We start from the raw sequence: 18,646 nt of genomic DNA, 5'->3' as shown, positions 1-18,646 counted from the left end.
CATTCACAACTTGGTGTTGTTTTTGCTTTGGCTCCATCCCTTCATTCTTTCTGGAGTTATTTCTCCACTGATCTCCAGTAGCATATTGGGCACCTACTGACCTGGGGAGTTCATCTTTCACTGTCCTATCTTTTTCCCTTTTCATACTGTTCATGGGGTTCTCAAGGCAAGAATACTGAAGTGGTTTGCCATTCCCTTCTCCAGTGCACCACAATCTGTCAGACCTCTCCACCATGACCAATCCATCTTGGGTGGCCCCATATGGCATGGCTTAGTTTCATTGAGTTAGACTAGGCTGTGATCAGATTGGCTAGTTGTCTGTGACTATAGTTTCAGTCCGCAGATGATACCACCCTTATGGCAGAAAGTGAAGATGAACTAAAGAGCCTCTTGATGAAAGTGAAACAGGAGAGTGAAAAAGTTGCCTTAAAGCTCAACATTCAGAAAACTAAGATCATGGCATCCGGTCCCATCACTTCATGGCAGATAGATGGGGAAACAGTGGAAACAGTGTCAGACTTTATTCTTCTGGGCTCCCGAATCACTGCAGAGGGTGATTGCAACCATGAAATTAAAAGACGCTTACTCCTTGGAAGGAAAGTTATGACCAACCTAGACAGCATATTAAAAAGCAGAAACATTACTTTGCCAACAAAGGTCCATCTAGTCAAGGCTATGGTTTTTCCAGTGGTCATGTATGGATGTGAGAGTTGGGCTATAAAGAAAGCTGAATGCTGAAGAATTGATGCTTTGAACTGTGGTGTTGGAGAAGACTCTTGAGAGTGCCTTGCACTGCAAGGAGATCCAACTAGTCCAACCTAAAAGAGATCAGTACTGGGTGTTCATTGGAAGGACTGATGTTGAAGCTGAAATTCTAATACTTTGTCCACCTGATGCAAAGAGCTGACTCATCGGAAAAGACCCTGATACTGGGAAAGATTGAGGGCATGAGAAGGGGACGACAGAGGATGAGATGGTTGGATGGCATGACCGTCTCAATGGACATGGGTTTGGGTGGACTCCGGGAGTTGGTGATGGACAGGAGGCCTGGCGTGCTGTGGTTCATAGGGTCGCAAAGAGTTGGACATGACTGAGTGACTGAACTGACTGACTGACTGACTGACAAACTGTAATGGGTTCCCTTAGTTGCTCAGTCGGAAAGAATCCACCTGCAATGCAGGAGACTGCTTGCAATGCAAGAGATCTGGGTTTGATCCCTGGGTTGAGAAAACATCCCCTGGAGGAGGAAATGGCAACCCACTCCAGTATTCTTGCCTGGGAAATCCCATGGACAGAGAAGCCTGGCAGGCTACAGTCCATAGGGTCACAAAGAGTTGGACATGACTTATCAACTATACCACTACCATACCACAAACCTTAACAACCACTGTTTTCATCGCTGAGTACTTTTGACTTACTTTTTATCCTCAGTTGTGTTATGTAGGGTTGAAGTTTTCAGAATGCTAGATAAATGAAAAGTTAGCTTAAGCGTATTTTAATTCTGAAATTCAACTTGGAATAATTTATTTTTTTTTCTAGTGATTCAGATGATATTCATCCACCCAGCATTTATTGGAAAGCAAAGTACCCGATTCTGTTCCAGGCCCTTAGGATTTTCAGTGACTTGGGGTCATCCCTAGGACACTCACTCATTTTATCTTATTGGCAACAGAATTAAAAGATTTCATAACAATTTTAGATGAAAGAATACCAGATAAAAGAGAGGTTACTGTGTTGTACATTTTTATATATGTGTGCTGAATGTCTGAAGTATATCTATTAAGGTGCTGACTTGTTAGGTTTTTGGCACCTGGAGAGTAGGTTAGGGCTTGAATCCTTGACACCTATTGAGTGAAAGCCTTTTCTTGAGTGAGGAGGGGTGTGTTGTGAGAGAATACTGGTCCCAGGGAAGGCTCAGAACACCCTGACCAGCATGAAAAAGGCACAAAAATTGGCCTCCCCTTTGAGTAAAAAGGAGTTCTCATATTCCCTGTGCATTTATGCTTCAAATGGCTTTTTACTGGTTTCTTGCCTTTCAGCTGCTAATCCTAAGTGCTGGTCAAACAGTCCTTGATGGCATCTGGCATCTAGGGCTTGCATGTAGTAGGTCCCCAAAAGCTATATGTTGAATTGTTGAATGAATGAATAAATGAGGTTGAGATCAAAGACCTAAAGAAACAAAAGTAGGGTAATTGAACTGGAATGACAGTCTTTCAAGATTCTTATGGCCCTCTTTCCTTTGTCTCATAAACGAAAGTACCTTCCACTGTAGCTTATTATTTTCCTTATTCTAACATTTGGTTTCTCAGAGCCAGTTATTGAGGGAGTCTGGATTGAAAGTTTTCTTGATAATTAAGCCATAGAGATAAAAAGGCTAGGGCTTTTAAAATAGGAAAATGGAATTCATATAAGATAGGACTCTTTGACATTGAATGTTGTAGGGAGAATGTGCATGACCTAAGAAGGTAAATGAAAAGTTACCTTAAATACATTTTAATTCTGAAACTCGGAATAATTTAGTTTTTTCTAGTGGTTAGGATAGTATTCACCCGAATTCATCATTCATATATATAGTCTCTCTATGTAGAATGCATATATGAATCACTTGCCATACACCAGACACTAACACCAAATTGTAAGTCAACTATACTCCAATAAAAAAGAAGGCATATTACTGCATCAAAATGAAGGGACCAGGATGTATTTGGAATGCCAGCACCCTAAATGGGCGTGTACAGAGCATAGAAGCATAAAGCTCCAGAAGCCCATGGGATGAGCTAAGACCTTAGATGAAACACTTGGGACAGCCATCGTTTTTCTGATGATACCACAGTTGCCTAATATGTTACCTACATTGCCCTGGTAATGGAGGGAGGTAGCTTTGGACTGGAGAGGGATTATGCAATCACAGAAATTTCCTCCATTGGGGAACTACTGGGAACACTGATGTAGTGCCATTTAGTACAAGCAAACAAACAAATAACAACAGCAGCAGAACATAAACAACCTCCTTACTCTCCAAATCCCAAATCCTCCAAAGACCAGAAAGATAGATGAGCCGAAAAATATCCCACACTGCCACCATGACAAGCTCACGGAAGCACCCTGGAGTAGGAGTCTAGAGTTCATCAAATGAACTGCAAAGGAAAGAGATCCTTAGTTTGCCCTTATTTGCCTTATGTATAAAGCAATATTGAAGTCCCTGGTAGCTCAGATGGTAAAGCATCTGCCTACAATGTGGGAGACCCGGGTTCGATTCCTGGGTCTGGAAGATTCCCTGGAGAAGGAAATGGCAATCCACTCCAGTATTCTTGCCTGGAAAATCCCATGGACTGAGGAGCCTGGTGGGCTACAGTCCACGGGCTCGCAAAGACTGGGACATGACTGAGTGACTTCACTTTCACTTTCAATAATTGGGAGTCATTATTATCAAATAATTTTTACTAAGTGCCTTCTGAGTGCCAGATACTTTCTCATATGTTATCTTATTAAACGCCATAACAACCTGGAGAGGCAGACTAATTCTAAAGCCAAGAAAGTGAACACTGGGTGAGACCCACGGTCTTGCCCAGGGTGTCTGTGCTTCTGGGTAGCAGAGGTAGTACATGACCCTGTGACTTCTGCCAAATTCAGTGCTTTTATTTGTGACCCTGGCTTCTTGTCGATGGTTTAAGGTGTTTTGTTATTTTTTATTCCATTAATGACATGCATTTTGGCATTAATTCAAAGGGGATTTTTAAATACCCTTTACAACTTACGGGCAGGTTTAAAATTAATTGTGTGTCCTTTAAAATCATCAACTGTACAGAAAACAATCTACAAAACTATTCTTGCTGATTATTAGTGGCATTTCTATATTGCTGGTCCTGCGACCATTGCCAATCTGTTTGTCCACAGATTATTAATAGGGTGTTGTGATTAATTCTTTGGGGATAAAATGTCAATGATGTAGCAGTTAATGAGGAGAGCTCAGGAATATGATTTACTGCTTTCATATTCTGGTTACTTTACTTCTAGCCACGTGACGAAGGAAATTACTTCACCTCTCTTACATATCCTGTCTCATAGGAAATTGATCAGGATAAAATGCACTAATATGTAAGAAAAAAAAAGAGAAGCTTTTGGCATTCTACACGCTGCAAGGTAAACCTTCATTACACATTAACTGCTATGAAAATCCCATGGACGGAGGAGCCTGGTAGGCTGCAGTCCATGGGGTCGCTAGAGTCGGACACGACTGAGCGACTTCACTTTCACTTTTCACTTTCATGCATTGGAGAAGGCAATGGCAACCCACTCCAGTGTTCTTGCCTGGAGAATCCCAGGGACGGGGAAGCCTGGTGGGCTGCCGTCATGGGGTCGCACAGAGTCGGACATGACTGAAGCGACTTAGCAGCAACAGCAGCAGCAGCTATCATTGTTGGGAGTTTGAGTTCTACTTGAAAAGCACATTCTTAATCACTGAATCTGGTTTATGAAGTAATCTTAAAGATCATTCAGCTTTCCTTTGCTGCAGTTTCTCACTTATCGTGCCAGGACCATACCTGGGTGTGATACTCTAAGCCTAGGTGAGTAGAAAGAAGAGGACTTCAGGAATGGGATGATCTAGGTTCATATTCAAGCTCCATCACTTACTGTCTAAATGATGTTGTGAAATTTGCTTAATCTTTCTAAGTCTCCACAGACTCATGTGTGAAATATAGATAAAAATCTCTAATGCAAATAAAGGAAAGTATATATAGAATATATGTCATAAACTACAGATTTCTTTGCAAAGGTTATTTTTATCATCATCAATATGTTCATGTTTAAAAGGCCTCAAATTAAAATACTTACTAATACTCTCTTGCTCATGTGGTAATAATGAATTCTATTTTATGAAAACAAGATCTCAAACCTATCCAGTGTTCTTGCTCTGTTTTAAAGGAGTCAGTGGATTTTTTCTTTAGCCACTGGCTCCTGTCTAGCAGATGAAAATTTTATTTATATGTATTCAAATGTGATTTAAACACATGGTGATATCTTTGATGACTAAATATTAAAAAAATACAATTGAAATGTTATTGCTATCTTTATGATCCTCTAGGGCTTGCTTATCCTACAATTTGAAAATATTTTACAAGGCAGAGGAAAATACCAACCCCTAATTATTTCTCGATGTTGTCTGGCTGATGATCTCAGGGTAAATTCTTTTATTTTATTATTTTAAAAAAGTTTTCATTGAAGGTTTTTCCAGTCACTCCAAATAAACTTAGCTGTGAATGGAAAAGATACAGCTGATTGCCCTGGCTTTGTCCACATCTTTTCTGCCCTGTCCTGCTCTTCACTGAGTCAGAAGGAAGGCATGCAGTATGGCTGACCTCTGAAATCATTAAACATCTCCTGTAAACTGTTGCTGTTAGAGACACATTCTGGTTTATTTTCTGAAAGCTTATTAATAAGTCAGAATCTAATCTGCAACCAGACTGTTTGATCACTTTGCTCTTGGCTTTGCAGGCACAGGATTTTGTTGTGTGGTTGGCCTGTTGGCATGATGATTCCTGAAGGGCCGTTGGTAAGCCAGCAAATGCCAGGGGCACATCACTGTTAAATTCCAAAGACCTGTGACCTTCCCTGACCTGCTAGTAGAGGTTTAGCCTTCTTCAAAGAGCCTCAGATTGGGCACTAGAAATAGAGACAAGAATGCTATGGGAAAGTCTATCATTGAGAACTACCTTCCTTTAGAAAGTGATGGGGCCTCAGTGGGTAATAAAAATCTGGTGGCTGAACTTGTTTCAGATTCTCAGGGACAGTCTTTCTCTGTAGAAAAGGTCATTTTGAAAATTGAAGAAATTCTGTTTCAGCAGGTCTGAAATGTGTTTAAAAAACATTTAAAACATATTTTCCCCCCAAAGGGAAAAGAGAAGAGAGAGTTATGCATAATGGAACTTTTTCTTTCAGAGACTCAGTTCAAATCATTCTTCATCTTATTTTGGTTTTATAGGGATAGAGGATCCATGTAGTGATACAGTGACATTCTGAGTGAGTTTACACCATTAAACAAGCAAAGACAATCTGTATTCTTTTATTCATATTATGTACATATGGGAGAGGACTTCTTCAAGAGAGTATAACTATCAGAGGCAGACCCAGTAGTCTAGCAATGCACTGACCACAACATTTGTTGAATACTACTGCAATCATGGCATTAGCTGAGGATACAAAAAAGAACTGAATTCAATTTTTTCCCAAATAGTTTATATGTTCATCAAGGATACAAGACATAGCACACAAAAAGTTAAATATTCTGTGTTGCCCAATACAGTAGCCACTAGCTACATGTGGCTATGTCATTTTAAATTTAAAGAGACTACAAAAAGATAAAATAAAAGTCAGTACCTCAGTTGCACTAGCCACATGTTAAGTACTCAGTTGCCGTATAGAGCTGGTGGCTACCATATTGGACAGTTCAGTTATAACACATTTCTATAATTGCAGCAAGTTCTAATAGACAGCCCCAGTTTCTTCAATACAGGGTACGGGCAACACATAAGTGATATTTACAGTAACTACCAACCAGATGAAAATAAGGAAGAATCAATGCAGGCTGCAATCCTTAGGAAGATCTTAGTAGGGCCTTGAATTTATGGTTATTTTGACAAGTGTAAAGGACAGTGGGGCATAGTCAGTAGAAAAAAGGGGAAAGAATATTTGGGGGAAGAACAGTCCATCTGACTTAGGTCAAATTCCTGGTACAGACTGGAGAGGGATGAAAAGGGAAAGCTGGATTGGGGTAAGAGAGATGGAGGGACTGGCTGGCAAGCTAAGATGTTTGATCTGTTTTCTAATGCTAATGAATAGTTTTCAGCAGGCAGTGGCACCACCCAGCAAATAATCTTGCCTTAAGTAGTTAGGTATTCAGAAGCCTCATATTTAATATTAATCTCCCACTGGGCGTTCGTCCTGAGCCTTACAAACAGCTACAGAGTTGAGCCTAGTAATGCTGTGTGTGTGTGTCTGTGTGTGTGTGTGCGCGTTTGTGTTTGTGTGTGTGCTTCTTGGAACAACTACAGGGAGAGGGAAAAGCATAATTAAAGCCTCTCATGTACCATCATAGCATTTTGTTCCCTCATCCCTTTTTTTCTTTTCACATTTATTAAGTTTCTCTTGTGTGCTAAGCATCGAAGGTGCAGCGATAAACAGCACATGAATCCTACAAGGGGATCACTGTCTTATACAAAGATGTGGCTGTGACAGGGCTGTGTACAGAACACTAGTGGGCGTGGGGAGGTGCACACGCAGTCAAGACAGGCCAGGTGCAGGCAGGTCTTTTCAGAGGGGAAGTTTGCTGATCTGAATCTCAGAGGAGGAGTACAAATTAAGCCAGTAGATCAAAAGAGGAATGCTCCAGGCAGAGAGGGAAGATCAAGCACAAAACTATAAAGTAAAGCAGAATGTGACCATGTGGAAAAACCTAGACCTTCTTTCCTCTTTTGTCTTTGGTACGGCACAAAGGAAGGGCTCAGAGTGTAACTATTTTCTACATACAAGCTTCCCCTGCTATCTGAAATCAGAACATTCGTATGAAATCTTTCATAAGGGAAAATGGGGTAAAGTGAAGAAGGAGGTACCTTAGGACACGTCTTGTGCAGAAAATAAATCCAGAATAAGCACAGATGCTTACAGACACAGTTCAGAGCTATGGCAGCTTGATGCTGAGTGCAATTCCTGGGGAAGGAGCTTGGCAGTGCTGAATGCTATTAGGTTGGCCAAAAAGTTTGTTTGGATTTTCAATACCATCTTACGGAAAAATGTGAATGAACTTTTTGGCCAAGCCAACACCGTTGTATTTCCTTCCCGCCCCCCCCCCCCCCACCCCATAAAGGTGAAAATCTTCTTTGGATTTCTTTAGATTAGCAGAAACAGGTAGTAATATAGGTCTTTCATAGAAGTGAAGTGGCATAAAGTGAACTTTTAGAAAGTGGGGGATACCTGTACAGCTTCAGATAGCTTAAGCAGCAGGTGTAAAGACAATAGACTTTTGTCTAGGTGACTCATGTGGCTTGGGGCCTCAGTTAAACTGTCTTTACTCTCTTCACCTGGATATGAAATACAGCAAGAGTCAAAGAATGATCCAGGGAGCTGGATTCAAATGTGTTTCACACGCCAGAGTACCTTTGTTCTAGGCTGTTCCTTATATATTCAAGGGAATTTCTCCTGCCTGAGGAATGACATGCTTGCTTGTCACTCTTTTTCCCAGACTCATGCCAAGCAACTTGGGATCACTTGGGGAGAATTTATGGAGAAACCTTAGACCTTATAAATTACCCCAGGGAGAAATGATAGCTTTTTTTGTTTATTTTTCTAGTTACACAGACCTTACTTCTTTGGCTCTGAAATGGCAGCATGCTTTTAGGAAAAAAATACAAAAAAGAAAAAGAAATTAAAATCACAGTATTAAACAAAAACAGAGCCAGTCGGCAGTGTCTAGGAAGAGAGCCATTGGAATTCTCTGACTTTCTTTATGAGTCAGAGGTAGTGACACAGGGAGTCGATATTTTTTCTTCCTTTTGTGATATGATGAGACCTCAGGAGAGGCACCGTGAAGGAGCAGGAAACCTACGGCCTTTGGAGCATGACTGGGATGGGAATCCTGGCTCTGCCACTTCTAGTTGGGTGACCCTGGGCAAGTTGCTTGACCAAATAGGCGCTCCGTTTTTCTCATCTTTGAATTGGGAATGATAATACCACCTTTGTACTGCTGGTGTAAGGAATAGAGATAATGAGAGCAGTACAGTGTCTGCTTCTGTGAGACACTTACTAGATAGTGTCTATAATTGTAACTAGAAATGATGAGTTTGAGTTTTTCCCTTGGATGACTGTGAACTTATTTTCTTAAAGGAGAGGATGCTACACTGCAATGCTTTTGGGATACTGGCTTCCAAGCATGATCTTTGTAAAGGGGAAAGAGATGTTCCAGAGTAGAACCCTAAGAGAAGTAGTCAATTTGATATGGGTAGGAGATCTGAGTGTCATAGGTAAACCAATAAGCCCTGATGTAGCAAGATATACTAGAATATCAGTGTGTTCCTTTTCCAGGAATTAGCTCCCTATTGATGGCGATAAAGTAAATTCTCAAGAAAAATGTTTGGTTAATGATCTTGATTAAATAGTGGTGTTTATGTTGAACAGCTCAGGGGCTGTTGAGCTAATTCATAAAATTATCCAGGCTGCCCATTTACTGACTTATTACTCATTGTTGGCCATTTCTCTATTTGTAATACAATATCCTGACACTGAGAAAGATGAGGGAAGGAAGAGATCATTTCAGTCTATCCAATATTCTCCCTGCTTCCCCTCTTTCCTTTCTTTCTTTCTTCCCATCACTCCCTCCCCTCTTTTTCTCTCTCATTTACTGTTTAACTTAACTATTAGTAAATTATTTTAACATTTCTGCTGTTCTTATCATAAAGAACTTAGTCATGGGACCAAGACATGTTCATTTGCTCCTTTTCTTCCCTTTTCAATTGGGTTTGGAAATCACACTGGGATTATTTCTTACTTTATGGTTTGACATAGCACATAATCTATACTGACAATCAATGTATATTACATATTAACTAGTAACACTGAAAATATCATGTCCCAGTAAGTCTTGGAATAATTTAAACTGAAAACAGTTGAGGCTTGTGATTCCTAAACTGTCCCATAAAATACCAGACCCGAGAGATGCCCTCAGGTTGAGAAGATTTGTTATCGAATATGTTGGGTGCACACTGTGTACTGTAACTTTTTTGAAGAATGAAAATATACAGAGCATATTAAGGTCTTTGTTAAATCTTGTAAGTAAAATTGTAAAATAATAAGTAATTGGTAAAATTACTTGTATCAATTGTAAAATAATAAGTAAAATTGGTCATGTTATTTGATTAAGTATTTCTAAAGTTTGTTTGACCATAGAACCTTTTTCTGTATAAACATGTTAGTATCCCACATATTACTGGTTTTGAAACACACTTTGGAAAATGCTGAAGAAGTGGCATTTAGCAATTTTATACTATAAGAGTCACTATTAAAAATATTCTCCAGTAAAACAATTTTAAAAATCACAAAAACTTTTTTTTCTGTATGAGGAATTATCTTTTGACTGGTGTCAAGATAATGAATAGGTGAATGTATAGGCCTCTTGAGACTCTTGAAGTCATAGTTTAATTATTGTTTCTTTCCCTTTTTCTACTTACCCTAGGCCTTATCTGGCCCCTTGAGACATGTAATATTGTCCTCTGTACTATAAGAAATAAAAATGCTCTTAGTACATCTTGGAAAGTTATGTGCTTATTTGGCACTGTATTCCATTTTAACTTGGTTCTTTGTAAATGCCAAGAGCCATCTCCAGGTGTCCTGAGTACAATCCATTAACTATGTATGCTTAAGTAGCACCATTCTGTAAAATTTTTGGCAAGACCTTAATTGCCTCTAAAGAGAGGGGTTCCTTGAGAATTGTTCTTCTATTCAAGATAAATAAATTAAGGCATAAAGATGATCAAGGCCCCAGAAACAGTCAAGGTGTTCTGGGGACTAAAACACTAAAGATTCGTAGAACAGAGGATTCTCAGGCCACATGCGTACCAACTTCACAGCTTCATCTCTACTGAGATCACTAACAGTCCTAGAGAGAGGATTGCTCTGTTTTCCTATGAATGTCATAAGTTTTACAAAGCAAGTTGCTCTTTCCTCGTATGCCAGGGATTTTTTTTTTTTTTTAATGGTCCTAATTGATCTCTATCCTCTAGAGGGTTCTGAATTTTGCAATTGTCTCAAGTCTTAACAAGCCATCCCCACACCACTGCGCAATGGAAATGTTCAACAGAAAGGTATTCACTTCGGTCTAGGCAAGACTGACTGCTGCCCTGAGAAACGAGGATCCTGGAATGCAAGTTCTGGGCTGTCTTGATTGGATAAAGCCTTTTTGGCCCATTTCTGCCTCCCTCTTTCTTGCATTTCCCTTCCCCTCTCCTGGGGACCAAGGGTTGATCCTGGCAGGACGCTAGGGCTTCCCTTTGGAACCCAGGAGGTTTTCTCGGCCCTTGACTCTGTGCTTGTCTCCTGCTGACCCCCAGCTGATGTGGTTTATTTATTGCTGAATTGAGCGTTTAGTCCTGAACATTTAAATCTTGGCTGGTGGTGGCCTCGGCAAGAACATTTTCTAAGATTGCCATGGTTTTCTTTCAAATAAACTCCTACATGCCTGGACATTTCTGGCATTGCTGAAATGCAGGTGATTTATTTGTAGAGGCTTAAATTGGGATTTTTTTTTAAAGGAAAATCAGCAATGTGGTATACTCCTGTGCTACATTTTAGCCACTGGTTGTAGAGGACATCTTGTTCTGTCTTTTATCAGAAAAATGAAAATCTGAAGGCTCCCTCTGGGAACAAATCAGTTTTCTGTTCTTAGACACTCAACCCCCCAGCTCCCTCTACTGGTCAATAACCTCCCTCCCCAGTCATGGGGAGAGCAGGGGACTAGAGTCAGCTGGGAGCTAGAAGGGAACTGGACTTGAAGTTAGGGACTGTAGATCCAATAGCCTATTTTTGCTGCAAATCCTTTATCTTCCTTCATTCTTTCTACCTCAACAGTCTTGGTCACCTAAGCCTCAAATTCTTAGCTCCACCTAGCGTCTCCCTTCCTGTATTCCTCAGGCTTGTCTTGTACGTGCCCTTTAACAAGAGGCTACTTGTTTGGCTTTATAGCACGGATGAACACTATGACCTCTGGATGGAGAAATTGTTAAGTACAGATCTCCAAAGAAATATAATAATGTACAGTCATTGCTTTGAATTTATGAACCAAGTTTAGATTTATCTTTAGCATTTACGCGGTATGATAGAGGAAACATACTGAATGGGATAAGAGCTCACAAAGTATCTCCCAGCTGCCCCAGGACAACACTCTTCAACCAGCTCGGAAGGTCTGCTGTCCTGCTGTTGAACTGAGGGCAGCCGTGGCTTAGCCACGCCACTGCTGGGTGGCCAAATGTCTTTCTAAACGGCCATAGTTCCCTAATAGATGAAACCTTAATGGTGGCCCAGAATTTCAGCAAAACAGCTGTTTTATCTAGCTAACAGAGAGGACTAGAAAAGCTCCCCAACAGGCTGATACATTTTATTTCCTGGAGAAGCCAACAGCTGACATCCACACCCAGGCCTATTCAGTTAGTTGGAAAAGTAGTGCATGAAGTGACTAATTGTCTTTAATCTCAGCACATCAAATGATGCCAATGCTTAAATATCCTGAGATGTAAACACATCAAGAGAGCTTAAGAAAGACAGTCTTCAAGAAAGACTTACTTAAAAGTATGTTTTCACAATGAAGCTTAGTCACGGACCATGTAAATTTTAACATACAATAAACCAATTTCAGAAACACAATGACTATTTCAAAGTTTTGCAAACAATTGTCAGGCATGCTTTAGAGGAAAGTGAAGAAGCATCTGAGGTAACATCTTTCTCTTTCTCAGTAAGTTCTTTCTAGAAAAGATACAAGAATATTCTTTTATACCTTTATCACTTTCCACATTGGGGTAACTTTATGTATTACGAAAAGTTGTATTTTTATCTTAGCAGAGAACATTTTGATGACATGATACCATGGAGTTAGTACTCTGGGTCAGGGTCAAGTTTAAAATGAGGTTGTGAGGTTCTTTTCTCAGTGGAAGTCCAGTTAAGGGTTAAGAAGAGTTTTAATAGATGTAAAATTTATAAAGCTTTTCCCCATGTGAGCCATTCCTAATATTGTACTATACAGAAAGAAGTCTGACCCAAATAAGGTTTTACTTCCCAAACATTTGAGTGGGTCTTAGCTATGACAATCATGTTAAAAAAAAATCTCTTCTCCGGAGTTTCTCCCTCTTCTGTTTTAGAGGAATAGATCCTCTTAGCTGCACTATCTTCTGTCTATACTCTTGACCTCTTGATAATCCCTCTCTGGTGTCATAACACTTCTCACGCCTACACTCCTTAACCAGTATGTTCCTAAATGGTCCATTATGCATATTTTGTCATTTCTTTCATTAAAGACCTGAGGAGATTCCAGGTATATTGATAACACACTGTCAATGTGATGCCAGAAGAGGAAGGTTATGCTGTAAATCATCACATATATAATAATACATTTGTTCTGTCATGGAAAAATTGGAACTCAATCTTAAGCCTGCTACAAAAAATAGCATTATTTCTAGAACTCAGGCAAATGTAAGGATTAATGAAATCTCTGTAGGCAGGGAAATGTCTCAGCCATTGATAAGGCTAAATGAACTCTCCTGCATTACTTAAAGCACCAGGGAATCTTAAATTTCATATACTTGAGATCTGAGTCTCTATAAGTACCTATAGATTTGTAAGGATTTTTATGGAAGGAGTTAAGAAATATGGATATTTTATACTTAGCCATTTTTTTTTTTTATCAGTCACTCACTCTCTCAACACAGGTTTACCAAGCAGCTATTACATATAAGACCCTGGAATGAGGATAAACACACACAAGGTGCCAGTGATGGAGACAACCAGTGACTTCACTCTTCATAAGGGATTGTACCAGTGTTTCTGAACGTTCTGTAGGAGAGGTACAGCAGAAGCTCCAAACCTCTACCAGTTACGGTTTTTAAGAACTCTGTATTTTATGTTTCAACAGAATTCTCATCATAGTCAGAGACATTTTAGATACACGCTGTATGGGGAAGACACATGATAATTATTCAAAATAGAGCCCTGAACAGAGAGTTCGGTTATATGAACTCGAGTCCTGCTTCTCCTACTCATGTCTGGGTGACCTTAGGAAACATCAGCCTCTCTGACTTTTCTCATCTGTAAAATGAACTTTGTTAAAATTAGCTCCAAGGATTCTTTCAGCCTTTGTACTGTGTGATTCCCTAAATAAAAGTTTAAACCCCAAGAAGATAGACTAGAGCCTAGATAAATAAAACTGCTTAGGCACTTCATTTCAGTTTGGAGGCATGTAGCAAGTTTAAATTACCTATCTTCTAGGTATATGAATTAAGATTTAGAAAAGTGTAAAGGTTTATTATTTGTTGGAGTGAAAATCTACATCACCTGTTTAAGAGAAGTATGAGCCTTTTGATAATGAGAAATGCCACAGCTATGGGTGGTACTCCAGAAACTATAAGATCTATAAGGATTGAAAAGAGATTTCTTTCACTGAAAGAAAAAAAAAAGGAGGTAGCACAGAGAGGCATGACTGCATCTGTAAATCCTGTACTGAAGGAGAGGACAGCTTTCATTTTCCAGGAAGGACAGTAGAAGTGAGCCCAAAATTAACAGAGGAGATTGAAGGTAGACCATCAATATGTTTTAATATTTTACATAATCAGTTATAGGTGTCCATAATAGCTTTTGCTGTTATGTTACACTAAGAAGTGGGAATTTATTATTATTTTAGCAGATTATTCTATGATCAGTTTTTGGGAACATTTTTGTTTCAGTCACTTCAGTTTGATTCCTTGCAATTTCTTTTTTTTTTTTTTTTCCAATATAGTTCTTTTTTTTTTTTTAATTTTATTTTATTTTTAGACTTTACATAACTGTATTAGTTTTGCCAAAACTTCAACAGCTTTGTGGATTTGCTTTCACAGGGCCCCCAGATTATAGACATTCCGACCGTGTGTGACTCCCTTTAGCCCTCTTGTTGCAAATCTATTTGCTTGAACATAGACTATAAGAACCTCCTTCCTCAAACAGCAAATGTAGTTCCCAAGTCAATAGTGGAATGTTTAATTAGTGGCTTCTCTGTTGGTGCTGAAATGTGGTTACTAGTCTTTCCCAGTCTTCACCTCTTGGGTCTCTGCAAAGGGGAAGTTTAGCAGAGCTCTAAATTAGTACTTGGGGGTATAAACTGATGTTAATGACTGTCAGGTCATTGGAAGATCTTTTTCATTATATCCTTAGCATTTTGAAACAACCTGTAAGCTGGCCTTTTATTTCTTAATTTAAATTTTTAGATGCTTTGGGTAGTAAGGGGTTCTTTTTTACACAATGCTAAAGTGATTCTCTAAATTCCACAGGACACTCATTCTTCTCTCTGTATCTTTATTTTCATTTCACTCAGTAGCTAGAACAATGAAACTCTCAGAAGACGGCACTCTAGTCTCGAGATCTATACTTTCCTTGAGTTATGCATATGGATGTTCACGGGGGCTTGGTGGAAGAGAAGGAAGCTGAGGCCTGAAGAAAGACCTAATTTCCAGAGGGTTACTTGGAGGACCAGAGATTGGCAAATACCGCTGCATCTCAATCACGCTGCAGGTTGCCATATCACAGTTGAAGACCATGGATAGGGAGGAGTAGACAGCTGCCTCTAACTTCTAACTTTCAAATAGTTACTGAACATTGGACCCTTTGAGAGAGTTAGAGGTGGATTTGTTGACATGAACTACCCATTAGTTAAAAATGTATTCTGAGGCTTTTTATATTCAGAATGTAGCTTTTATTATAAAATTATAACTGGCAAATATCTATGGGTTTTAATGTGGGACAAACCTGAAATCATTTTGGTCTCTAGAAGGGCCGTTCTTTCTGTTACAGAAGGGTGTAATAGAGATGAATCTTAAATTATCAGAAACACTCTCATTGATTTAAAAAACAACAGCAGCAGATATGGATTTTGTTCCTCATATTCCACATAAAAAAGAATAAAAAGAAGTTGCATTTGTTACAGAGATTCTGATCTTTCTCTTCTAGGGCACTTTCTAGGAGCAGTTCTGCCCAGCTTCCCTCTCAAGTCTCTGTTCATTTCATTCCTTGATTTTTGTTTCACAAATGGAATTAAGGTAGGATATACTGTCTGATCATGGGAAGAATATTGTTTTATAATTTTGGGAATAGCAGAAGATCTAAAATGTGTGATCCCTAGATGTAACAGGCACCCTTCCCGTGTGTCTCTAGTGAAACATGCAGTCACTTTTCTTTTATAAGAAACATTAAAGGAGCCATTCAAATCTTGCTGGAGTGGTATGGGGTAGGTATGGCCATGAACCAAACCAATCCAGGGGCAGCTATACAATGGCATAGACAAGACTCATGCCTCTATATCCTGTGCAAGGGGGGAGACACTGGGGGGACTCCATGAATCCCCACTACTGATTTTTCTATAAACTTAAGGAGGAAACTATGGAGAAAGTATCATTTTTAGTGTCTGGTAAAGACCCCTGGGAAAGTGAGGTCATGAGCAGTCTAGGATGATCTCATCTAGTTATTTAGGGTGTTGAATGTGATGGCACATGGGGAAAGCAGTTACTATGAAATGGTTCATAGCTGGTAGAGTGGATTAACTGCCAGGAAAAGCAGAAGCAAACCCTGGGGGAACACTTTTCATCCCCACATTTAGGAATAACAGGGAGCTCTTTTACACTGGCAGCACTTTTTTTTTCCCTCCCAGAAAAGATAACTTTCCTCAAGGGGATCTGGTGAATGAAGCAGTGTCTTTTCACCCTTGTGATGATGGGCGTGAATCCGGCACTAACATAAAAGAGGAATTAGCTTGGACATACCACACACTTGGTTTGGCCCGGTCCCATACCTGTGCTCTTGTCATGGTTGATTACCCACTTACAGCAAATATGAAGCAAGCAGTCTGCACTGTGGCTTGAGATAAAAGGTATTTTAATATGCTCAGGTCACATATTATCATGGCCAATAGTAATTTTATATCATTTTCTTAAAGGAAACCGCACTCCTAGTAATTATTTTTTCCAATGAAGCAAAATTTCACATGACAGAAAGTTTTACATATAACTTTTTCATTTGAATAATAGCATTGAATCCTCTCCATGCCAAATAGAAATTTTAAATATCTTTATTATTTCTTTTGATATGCAAGCGATAAGGAGGAAAGGTTTGGAAGACCCTCAGTTAAACTTCTAATGATTCTATGTTCTCTAATAGTGAAGAATTTTTTAAAGCTTTGGCGACTTTTCCTTTTTCAAGTGAAACAATATAAACAAACCAAAAAAAAAAAAAAAGGAAAACTTTTCCTCTCTTACTTTAAGAACCTTGAGGGCTGAAACAGTGGTTTGGTTTCCTGACTGCCAGCTTTGGTTTGCCGTCTCTCAGCTGTCTTGTGCAATTCCCCAGAGGAAATATTTGAAGAGGGTTTTTCTCCCACATGAGAGAGTTTCATCCCACACAGCCCGCAGATTCTGACTGCAAACTTCATGGACTAAGTGTCTGGTTTTCCAGAAGTAGCTGCAGCGGACGTTTTTCCTTCACAGGTGCACGACACACATTCTCAGACCTCAGAGATCAGGATGTAAAGTCTGAAGTCTTTAAAAAATGAGGGTAGCTTAAAGACTATCTCTCTGCCAATCAGATCAATTTTTACTAGATAAGGGAAAATAAGGTGACAAGCAGGGATCAAACTTCCAAAACCTTCAAGCTGATCATTCTTTACAACCCTCGGGTGTAAACAGAAGTATTGGATAATCTGGCCTGTATTTTTCTCTGACTGTGGAACACATTGAAATGCTTTATGTTTAGGTGTGTGTATAGAAATTCATGAAGTTCTTTTATACACTTTTGTATTCCAGCACAATTCTCATTTTAGGACGTCTTGAAAAGACAACTTTGTGTTCTCACGTTGTGCTGTAGCCTGTCAATTTGGATTTGTTCTTTCCTATCTTACCAGCCACCTGATTATGGTCTCTGGGCAAATGGTACCCGTTGGCATCATTTTTTCCAAGCATTTAAACCTGGAAAGATATTTTTTAAAGGACTCACAGAAGCTGTCTTGGGGGTTTGGAAAACATGGCAAAATTGTTAGCAGACCTTTGTGCTATTTTTAGGAAACTAATTGTGTTCTTTTAAAGTACATTTTTGACAATGGGACAAAGTTATCCTTGCCCCCACTGTTACGTGAAATATTTACAATGAAAAGCGGTCAGGAAAACACCCCAAACGGATACACTTTAACCTCGGCAACAGCCAGCAACCGGGGGCAAAAGTGATTTAAAAGGCGAAAAGGTTTTTGCAATATTTATGCTGCTGTTTCTGCCCCATACGAACTTTTATTTTACCGTTCAAACAGAAGTTTGTTTTCAAACCAGTTGCTGGTTTAAAGGAGCAGCCGATCTGGCATCCATAAGAATCAGCTCTAACCAAACAGTAAGCACGTTGACCAGGGGAAACTGATTCCCCCGAAGCAACCCCCAGTAGGTCAGATGCCTGCAGAAGGGTTATCTTACCTTGAGCACGTAAGATCCAGGAGAGAGGCTCGGGGGCTCCCACAGGAGAGGACCGGGAAAGTGCTCTGATCCGCTGCTGGTAACATGCACTTGGCTTTTATGGGCAGGTGGGAGGAGCCGCTCCTCATGGTAGGTGGGCAGAGAAGCAGCGGCGGGCGGGCAGCCCCGGGAAGCTGGACACTCTTCTCTGGGGAGGGGCGGCGAGGGCAGAGCCAGGAGCCGGAGAGCGGGAGGAGGGGCGGGGAGGGAGGAGGGTTAAGGAGCGGAGGAAGCAGTGGAAACGGGAGAGGAGGGAGAAGAAGAGAAAAAGAGAGAGACAAGAGAGAAAACTTATAAAGGGATGTAGTCCACAAATAGGGAAGAGATTGGGGGAGAAAATGAATAGGAGACTGAGACAGTTAAACAAGCAAGATACG

The 18,646-nt window shown here is 39.9% G+C and overlaps 1 protein-coding gene across 1 annotated transcript in view; it reads right to left on the bottom strand.

Moving 5' to 3' along the window:
- COL8A1 (collagen type VIII alpha 1 chain) overlaps positions 1 to 18,424 on the bottom strand; it is a 170,834-nt gene extending 152,410 nt beyond the window's left edge. The window contains exon 1 of the mRNA XM_006047795.4: positions 18,231 to 18,424. The gene's annotated coding sequence lies outside the window, so the exon portion shown is untranslated. The remainder of the gene's footprint in view (positions 1 to 18,230) is intronic.
- Positions 18,425 to 18,646: the final 222 nt, after the last annotated feature.

Source organism: Bubalus bubalis, chromosome 1, assembly GCF_019923935.1.
Source record: "Bubalus bubalis isolate 160015118507 breed Murrah chromosome 1, NDDB_SH_1, whole genome shotgun sequence".
Classification (NCBI taxonomy): domain Eukaryota; kingdom Metazoa; phylum Chordata; class Mammalia; order Artiodactyla; family Bovidae; genus Bubalus; species Bubalus bubalis.
This window is presented reverse-complemented; position numbering and strand designations above follow the sequence as displayed.